We start from the raw sequence: 9433 nt of genomic DNA, 5'->3' as shown, positions 1-9433 counted from the left end.
ATTCTGACCTGACATCTATCCTCTCTCCATCTCCAGACACTGCCTAAGCTTTCACAGCTTTGCTCTCTTACTTGCCATGGTAAACCTTGAACTTGGCTTTGCCTTGTCAACAGGTTGTGTTGGTTATGTTTGGGGAGCCAGCTTCTGACAAGAGGGACCTTTTTCTTTCCTTTTTAAAGATTTTTATTTATTTATTTATTTGAGAAAGAGTGAGAACCTGAGAGATCACAGAGGGAGAGGGAGAAGCAGACTCCCTGCTGAGCAGGGCGCCTGATGCCAGGGGGCTCCATCCCAGGACCCTGGGATCATGACCTGAACTGAAGGCAGACGCTTAACTGACTGAGCCACCCAGGTGCCCCAAGAGGGACCTTTTTCTTTTAGAGAGGAATAACATGGTGCTATGCATTCAGTGTAATACTCTAGTTGCTTAAGGGCGTTGGTGAGAAAAAGAGGTTGGTGATTAGTTGAGTCTCTGTAAGAGACCAGGTGACAGCTGCTTAAAACCAGGCACCAACTTAGACAGGAGCAGGTGAGTGCTGTGAAGGCTGCCGGAAGAATTGGCCCCAATCACCTCGGGGTTGGGGAGGGACGAGTGGTAGTACAAGGGGTGGAGAAATGAATGTGGTCCCATTGAATAATATGCTGGTGGTGGAGGATGGACGAGGAGGAGGTACATTTTTGAACTTCTTGAGTTGAAGACAGTTGTCAGTGATTTCTGTAATTTGCTTGGCAATTCATTGTGATCTGGAGTTAGAGGAGAGATTAGTGCTAGACACATAGATTTGGGGGGAGCGTCAGAATAGATATTTGAAACTGTGAGTGCAAATGTGTTTACCCGACAGGTGCAGATTTAGAAAAGGAGAGGTTCAGGGTGCGCCTGGCTGGCTCAGTCCATAGAGCATGTGACTCTTGATTTCAGGGTCATGAATTCAAGCCCCACTTTGGGGGTTTAGAGCTTACTTAAAAAACTGGGGTGCCTGGGTAGTATAGTCGATTAAGTGCCTGACTCTTGGTTTTGGCTCAGGTCTTTATCTCAGGGTTCTGAGCTCACGCAGTGCCAAGTCTGAGATTCTCTCTCCCTCTCCCTCTGCCCCTCTTGCTCGTGCGTTCTCTCTCTCTCTGTCTCTCTCTAAAATAAATAAATCTTAACAAACAAACTCCAAAGATAAAACCTTGAGGAAATTTGTATCTAATGTAGGAATGCAGAAAAATCAGCTAAGAAGAAATCCTTTGAAGGAATGAACTTAAAAAAAAAAAGGGAATGATCTTTATGGAAAGGAGAAAAACATCATGGAAGTTAGGGGAAGAGAGAAGTTCCAGAAGGGGCTGGTGAGAGAGGTGTCCCATGCAGAATTCCCAAAGTAGAGAAAATCTTTCAGACTATCCTTTCATTAAGGGAGACAGACAAAAAGGGGTCAGAGGGTTTACTTTATGCCCCAAGAGAATGTGTCATTTGTTATTCCCCTTGACTTGAGTTGTGTTTAGAAGGTAAGAGTAGGATGTGCTAGTTAAAAGAATCTAGACAGATGGGTAGCACCTGGAGGGGCATATTTATTGCTTCCTCCGCAAAGCTACTGAGCTTTGTGCACGGTATCTAGTGCCTGACGAAGCTTCCCTGGTTGTGGTTTATGCTCTGACTTTTCCACGGCTACAGCTGAGTTGACAACACTGTGTCATGCACTGGGATGGACAAGATGGGAGAGACCATCAGGGAAGAGGCGCAGCCCGAGAGAGATGGGCCAGGAACTCTCTGTGAGTGTTGCAATCCAGGCAGCTTTTTACAATTTGGTGAGAGGCTGAGGTGGAAACTCAAAAAGAGTGTGATGATGTTATTTATCTGATGCTTGAAAAAGTTGAGCTTGCCCACTCAGGGAATGTTTTGAACCCACTGGCTTTTTTTTTTTTTTTTTAAGATTGTATTTATTTATTCATGAGAGACATAGAGAGAGAGAGGCAGAGACACAGGCCAAGGGAGAAACGGGCTCCATGCAGGGAGCCCCATGTGGGACTCGATGGGACTCCCGGGTCTCCAGGATCACACCCTGAGCTGAAGGCAGTGCTAAACTGCTGCACCACCCAGGGATCCGCCTCCCCTGGCTTTTAAACTCCTGCTCAGTGACACCTATATGTTCACTCATAAATTCAAAACAGGGAGTACTATGGTTAATATGTCATTACATTACAAATTACACACAAAAATAGAAGTCAGAGGAGGTTGAAATGATGACGAACTAAACAATGTCATTAAAATTTAGTTTTCTTTATGGGCGACTGAGTGGCTCAGTTGGTTAAACATCTGTCTTCGGGTCAGGTCATGATCCCAGGGTCCTGGGACAGAGTCCCCTATGGAACAGGGAGTCTGCATCTCCCTCTGCTTCTGCTCCTCACCCCAGTTTGTGTTCTGTCTCTCTCTCTCTTTCTCAAATAAAATCTTTTTTAAAATTTTACTTTTCTTTAGTAGCAGTATGAAGTATTTTGCTCTCATTAAAATTCTGAATACCGAACATTCTTCTGTTTTGGAAATCTTGGAATAACACATTATGATAAAGCAATTTGAAGACCTTGTTCTAAATTCAGTTTATTTCAACTTTACTTGTTTTAAACATTGTCCTGGTGGGAAAAGATGCTTCACAAAGTTATGTACTATTGGAAGAGGTTGATTATTTTCATCTTAATGATCATGCTCATTTTGCTTTTCTTTTTTTAAAAATAGATTTTAAAGTAATCTATACCTTAAGTGGGGTTCAACCTCACAACTCCAAGATCAAGAATCGCATGCTCTTCTGACAGAGCTAGCCAGCCGCCCCATAATGCTAATTTTTCAATCCCACCTACCAGCTAAGCAAAAGATTTAGTTGAAATTTAGTTGATGAATCCCTGTTTCCCAAAGTTAGCCCATTGCTCCTGCAATGTAAATTGCATTTGCATTTTTATATTTTAAACAAATATAGACTCAAGCACCCTGAAAGTCTTAATGTGCGAACTGTTGCTAATGGTTTAGAAAATTGTCTTTGACATTTTAAGTGTACATATCTGATGGTTGTCAAAGGTAATATTCATACATAATTTTTAGCACCAAACTATGAATGATTTCCAAACATCTGTTTCTAAAATGCTTTCTCCATAGCATGAGTTTTTTTCCTGAAAGCAATCACTTTCTTTTTCATGGCTAAAATGTTCTCTTTACCATAAAGTGACAGATTAAACATTTTTTGTTCTAACAAATAACTTTCTGCCAGATAGCATATTATAGACAGCATTTACCAAAGAAAAGATCAGCAAATTTGAAACTCCTTTTTTTAAAAGGACAGTGAATAATTCATCTTTAAGTTCTTTGCCATGACATTGCAAAACCACTGTGTGATACAAAATATTCCAGTAGTCAGGCCTTCTCTTTCAAAGGGTGGTAAAGAGTCCCTTATAAAGAGACAGTTGCAAAGTCCTTCTTACCCCCCTTTTAAAAATGAAATTGACTTCACTGATAATATACAATATACTGTAGTACAGGGCCAAGGGCAGGCCACTCCAAGATGGACCATGCTGGCTTGGACATTATTTCGAGTTAAAAGCAATCCAAACCAAGCAGATTCAGAAAAAGCTCTTTGCCTCCCCCTCAACTGCCTGGCTGTACCAGGAAGCGAGGTATTCAGAGAGATTCCTCTTTACCTAAGAAATTTATCTACATAACAGAGCAAGCTTTGTTTTCCAAACATCTTCTCTCACCTTCCTGCCAATGGTCTTTTCTCCCGTTTGTGTCCTCAGACCCTACCCGTCTCTTTAGCTCCTTTTAAGTAACTCGTGGCCAAACTGTTTGGAACTTCCATGTCTGCATGGATTCCTCTTACATATGCTATTAGATTTGATTTTCTCCTGTTAATCTGTCTCCAGCCTTTTTTATTCTTAGTCCAGCTAGAAGGACCTTGATCTATAAACTTCTGGCTTCAATTTCTTGGCTTCAGTAACTTATCTGTGAATGGTTCGGTGCTGAATTTTGTGGGTTGGAATTTTTGTAATATAATCCCAGAATGTTTAGATTCCTGTAAGGAAGCTGCTTTTTTAGTTGTTACTGTTACACAGTTAAAAAAAAATTATATACATGGGGTGCCTGGCTGTCGCAGTCAGAAGGGCATGTGACTCGATCTTAGCGTTGAGTTCGAGCCCCATGTTGGGTTCAAGCCCCACGTTGGGTGTAGAGTACTAAAAACAAACAAACAAAAACTTAAAAAAATTATATGCCCATATTATTCTGGCTAAAGAAGTCATTTACTGTTAAGAATATACCATCCCTGCTAAACTTTTTATTGAGTGGTTCGTAAAAAAATAAGCTTTTTCGGAAATGTCCTCATGGAACAGGATCAAACATATACCCTGAGCAGCGGCATGTTAGAAATAGCTGCACTTTTCTTCAACAGTAGAGCAATCCTCCCACACTGTGTAATTTATTCTAATACGTGTTTCTTCAAATCTACAGCAATATTTTCTAAGCGTCTTCCAACTGTTTGCTGACAAATGAATGTATTTTATTTTGTAGTCATATTTTCTAGTTATTATTTTCATCTTTGAACATTTGTTTGTATTTTCTACCTTTCCAGGAATAACCAGTAGTTTCCCTAGTGAGTTGTGGCTTTGGGTCTTTTGGCATCAAATAAATGTATCATTAAGTTTAGCAAAAATTGTAAAGTACTTGATCATCTCTTATCTCTAAATGTCATTTAAAAAAAAAAACCCAACCCCATTGGTGTTTAATCAATCTTGATGTTCTGAACCCCTGATTTTTACTTATTTATTTATTTATTTATTTATTTATTTATTTATTTATTTATGAGATACAGAGAGAGGCAGAGAGACACAGGTAGAGGGAGAAGCAGGCTCCTTGTGGGGAGCCTGATGCGGGACTTGATCCTGGGACCCCGGGATTACAACCTGAGCCAAGGGCAGATGCTCAACCACTGAGCCACCCAGGCATCCTTGAACTCATAACTTAAGGGTTTTATTTAATTATTTGAGAGAGAGACAGAGAGAGTGAGAGAGAGAGCACACAAGGAGGCAGGGGGCAGAGGGAGACGGAGAAGCAGACTCCCCGCTGAGCAGGGAGCTGAGGCTGGGCTCCATCCAGGACCCCGGGATCAGGACCAGAGGGAAAGACAGATGCTTAACTGACTGAGCCACCCAGATGCCCTTGAACCCCTCAGTTTTACATGTCTTTCTGTGTGTGGTGGCATTGGGGAGACCTCAGTGAGCCAAAGTTATGTGTTCCTGATCTCGCAAGTTTCTTGTCTCATTAGAGAGCCAAATACACCTTAAATATGGGGTGAAACAGACAATTTAGGGACACACATCACAGGCACCCAGACTCAGCTTGTGTATGGGGAGGACAGGTCAGGGAAAACTTCTTCAATGAGTGACATAAGTTAGGCTTAGGTGTAAAGTTAGCTCCTGGGAGTTAGGTAGACCAAGGGGGTTGGGCAGGGTGGGAGATCTCCCAGAAAGGGGAAACAGCAGGGTGAAGGCCTGACTGTGGGAGCCATCAGGTCTCATTCAAATCACAAAAAGTTCAAGGAGGCTGCTTCTTGGAATGGAGGAGGGAGGGGCAAGGGAGGTGGACTGGCAACGGGGTTGCATTATTTACTGAGCCTGCACCTTATTTATTCTAAGGATAGGATGGAGAGACGTGAAAAGTTTTGAGGGGAGGGGCGGCAAGGTGAGATCTTTAGAAAATTTCCTGGAGAATGTACTGGAAGGTGGCCAGGTTGGAGGCACGAAGATCAGTTAGGGAAAGGGAACCGAAGCTATGGGCGAGGTGTGGGGAGAAGTGACTAGAATTAAGAGATACGGGAGGCTGAATCCACAGCACACCATGATGGAGTAGATGAGAGGGAACGGTGTCATCAGAGAGTGGAGTCAATGAGTGTCATCAGAGAGTGGAGTCAGTGGGGAGATGGGTCTGGTTTGGTGGGAGTCTGGGGCCGAGTGTCCTGGAAGCAAGTTCACAAGATACACATGTGAGGGAGTGAGGAAGGCAGGATTAGGCTGAATGAGGAGTTGAGCCACAGTGCCATGAGACCAAGGAGCTCCTAGGGTTCACAGGGAGCTCTGGAACTAGGTCGCTTTTCAGAATCAGCCCAGATTAGGCAAGAGGGCTACTAAGCCCTTGTATCTCTCTCTTTTTTAAAGATTTTATTTATTCACGAGAGACACACAGAGAGGGGCAGAGACACAGGCAGAGGGAGAAGCAGGCTCCCTGCAGGGAGCTCAATGCGGGACTCGATCCTGGGACCCCAGGATCACGCCCTGGGCTGAAGGCAGGCACCCAAACCGCTGAGCCACCCAGAGACCCCCCTAAGCCCTTGTATCAGTATGTCAGCCAGACATGGGTTGCTTGCTACCTGGGACTGGGGGCTGGAGGTGGGAGGGGTTTGGGGGTTGAGGGGGTAAAGGGGGTGCAGTAATCTTAGTGGAGACACTTCCCAGGAGCTGGCACAAGTCAGTCCCAAGGCAGTTTGCAGGGAGAAACTCAGCTGTGAATGGTCGACAGCCAATATTCTTAGCAGCTAGGGGATGGGGGGGATACATCCCGAAGAGAGTTGCTGGACACTGGAGGACCCACTACAGGGGCAAAAGTTCTAACATTTACTATGGGACATGTTTACTTTTAGGTGCCTGTGAACTTATTATCCATGCCTTAGTTCACAAGTAACTAGTTAATTCCTTTTTTTAAAATTTAATTTTTAAAAAGATTTTATTTATTTATTCACAAGAGACACACAGAGAGATAGACACAGAGACACAGGCAGAGGGAGAAGCAGGCTCCCTGCAGGGAGCCTGTCGTGTGACTGGATCCCGGGACCCCAGGATCACGCCCTGGGCCAAAGGCGGCACTAAACCGCTGAGCCACCAGGGCTGCCCCAACTAGTGAATTCCTTCCTATCTTCCTTCCTTCCTTCCCAATCTCTACACCCCACATGGGGCTCAAACACACCAAGAGTCGCATGCTCTAGCAAGTGAGCCAGCCAGGCGCCCCAATAACTCGTTCACTTCCAACTGTGGGATGTACGTGATATTATGCTAACTGGTGAGGATGGTGGGGATGTTGGGGGCAGAGGCAAAGATGAAGATTCAAATAGCACAGTGCCCAGGGAGCGTCTGTCTGTACCGGAGAGGACCAGTTCTTCCCTGGTGGAACCGAGTCCTCATTGCCTGCCTGTTCCCTTCTCCTCTTTAAAGGATTAATCCTGATTGCCCTTCTTTTTCTCAGATACCTTTCTCAGATAGCTTCCCTTCCCTTCTCTTAGGATCAGAGTGTAGGAAAAAGGCCCAAACACCAGTTCCTTTCAAAGAATCTCAGACAATGTGAGAATTACAAAGCATAAGGAAATCTTACAGAATTTTCAGCAGGCCTTGCCCTTTGGCCCAACGTTCCTGAAGATGATTCTATGCTGGTGTACCAAACTCCACGCGCCTGGCTTTTCTTTGATTCTCTAGAGTTCATCAAACAACACTTTCCTTTGTCTCTATCCTTCCCTTTCCTTGGGCAAGGTTGGCTTTCCAGCAGTTAGGCCCTAAAGTAGGAGATAAGCCTTAGTGGATCGGTCTAGTGGCCAGGGCTCAGGAAGTCATTCAGCTATCTGGGGGCCTCCTACATAAAGCCCAACTTTGAACTGTTAAATTAATTAAACAATGAGGCCAAGAGACTGAAGTGGCTCGAATGACACAGTGGCGCCCGTGTAGGCAAATCAAAATCTAAGCCTGTAAATACCTCAAGGCTACATAGTGGAAAAGCTAAAGACGTCCAATCACAAAACAGTCCATTGGGCTGCAAGCTGTAGCCAATCAAATAATTTCTTTTCTTTGTTTCTGCACCTTCTCTGTCTCCCTGGGCTCCTGTGGGTGGACCGCTCCTAACCACTTCCGGTTTGGTACTGCCCAATCTGAGTTGATTTTTGCTCCAATAAACTCTTAAAATGTTTAATATGCCCCAGTTTATCTTTTTTGCAGACCCAGACCCCTCTTCCCCCACATTGAGGTCTCTGAGTGAAAGGACTTTGCGGGCATTTCCAAACTAAGGTTCAAGAGAGGGGATGTGGCTTTGCCACAGAAAATCTATTTATAAAATCACTAACAATGGATAAGGGGAATCCTTTCCCAGACCTCCCCTCAGTCTATTTCTGGTAGGCTAGTAATAATTTAAATCTGATTATGGCTTCCGTCAAGGGTATATTTTTGGAAAATACAAAAAAAAAATCCCGATTCTATCAATATTTTGATGTTAAAAAGATGGATTTTCTTTTCTTGGCTGGTCACTCAGCTACAGATCTTTAAATTATAACGCTAGTGTTGAAGAGTGTAATCATTCCTTTAAAAACAAGGCAGCAAATGTAACCTATTAAACTCTATAACCGCCTAGGCTGACCTTAGTTTGGAGACAAAAAATGTGTAGCTCAGGTCAGGAGGCTGTCAGTTTAGGAGTGGTTTGCAAGGCCTTTCGATGGTGAGATAAAGAAAAGGCTTTTTCTTCTCGTCTTTTGGTCTCCTTTTCCTCAAGGAACACACCTTTTGTGTGCTTTGTCTAACAAAGGAATTTCCGAATTCATAGTGGAATTTGGAGGTGAAGTATTATGTGTAGACTGATATCTATATGTGCTTGCAAAGCCGGTTTCAAACCACAAAAGGATTTAAAAAAAAAAAAAAAAAGCCGGGATTTTGCAATATACCGATTGGAAGAAAAGCTAAGACATTGAGAGTTAGCAATAAAAACAGCAACAAACAAAATCCCGAAGGATTTGGAATTCCTTTAGTTTCTGTTTGGCATAAGAATAATATGATTTCTTTGTTCTGTTCTTTCTTATCTCCAGCACTCAAATAAGCGTTTATTTCATTCGTGCAGTCAAGTTACTTCTATTGTTGCCCAAAGCAGAATGGTGCCCAAGATAGCCTTACATATGTAGATAATAGAACGAACCTTTGTGTTGGTCTTTTTGGTCGTGGGGTGGTGTCATTTTTTAAAAAAACTTACACCAGGGAGTGTCTTTTTCTGCTGTGAAACTCAGTAGTTTTATAGAATGTGGGTGCTTTGCTTTTAACTATTGGTCTACCTGGCAAGAGGGTTTCTCTGAAATCCTCTTGGTAAAAATAGAATTGAAGGCAACGTGCAAGAAATCATTATTTTATTTTTTTATTTTTGGCTGTTTATGGTTTTTAAAAGCAGATGCAGTACTATCTGTTGCCGTTTGCGCAAATGATGAATTGTGCTTTCAAACTAATTTCCTCCAGCGAGTCTGACCCAAACGCTGGGCTTTGTAAAAAGCTCTGCTCCAAAAGTATTTGGCGTTACGAAGCCACGAGGCAGTGGTACAACTGAAGACTCTTTATGATAAAAATGCGAAGTCCAGACTTCAGTTTTGGCAATACAGTTCTTGTGACCATCCGAACACTG

This window comes from Canis lupus, chromosome 1 (assembly GCF_048164855.1).
Source record: "Canis lupus baileyi chromosome 1, mCanLup2.hap1, whole genome shotgun sequence".
Lineage (NCBI taxonomy): Eukaryota > Metazoa > Chordata > Mammalia > Carnivora > Canidae > Canis > Canis lupus.
This window is presented reverse-complemented; position numbering follows the sequence as displayed.